The sequence below is a fragment of the Geospiza fortis genome, unplaced genomic scaffold (assembly GCF_000277835.1).
Source record: "Geospiza fortis unplaced genomic scaffold, GeoFor_1.0 scaffold27, whole genome shotgun sequence".
Classification (NCBI taxonomy): Eukaryota; Metazoa; Chordata; class Aves; order Passeriformes; family Thraupidae; genus Geospiza; species Geospiza fortis.
The window spans coordinates 1729350-1730048 of NW_005054329.1; the positions used below are offsets into that span (position 1 = coordinate 1729350).

The 699-nt window shown below is 37.6% G+C and overlaps 1 protein-coding gene across 1 annotated transcript in view; it reads left to right on the forward strand.

Annotated features, from left to right (window-relative positions):
* Window positions 1-699, forward strand: part of TTLL11 (tubulin tyrosine ligase like 11) — a 31089-nt gene that overhangs the window by 15151 nt on the left and 15239 nt on the right.

Here is a 699-nt window from a genome sequence, read left to right on the forward strand (position 1 = left end):
AGGAATGCCTGTGGTGGGATCAGGCTGAGAGAAATCATATCTTTTTTTTGATGAAACACTTCATTTTAAGCAGTTCTTGAAGACATGAAAGGGTGATTTTTTTTCTCCTATTATTTCCCTAGAAATTTTTGCTCACAGGTCTGCCTCCATGCTAAAGTATCCATTTTGCTCTTCTCGTGGCACTTAGTGGTAACCTGAAATGTTATTCACATTCTAGAATGATTCCAAGTGCAAATTTGCTGTCCTTTTGTAGACAGAGGCCCATGAACAAGACATGACTGATAATACTAACAAGTTCTGTATTACTGCAATATTATTATGAGATCAAACCCTTCCTTCAAAGGCAGTGCCACACAGAGAAGTTGCTGTGGTCAGTGTACAGAACGTTTTGCAGAGCAATTTGTACTCTGTGTTGCCTGTACTTAACCTCTACCCTTAAAGATTACTTCAGTGCATGGAGCTGAAAAAGATCATTTTTTAACCTGTAATTATATAACTAGTCGTGGTGGTTTTTTCTGCTGAAGTTATGTCAGGCATTCATTAACTTCATATTAGACATGGAAAAAAGGCTAGTGATAATTACAAATAAATTGCTAGAGGATGCCAGTGTGGGGAAGGCTCATTCAGCTGAGGATTCTTCTCTGATACATTTAGAGTGCTAAATAATTCCTAACAGGATTAGTTGGTGATGAGATAAAC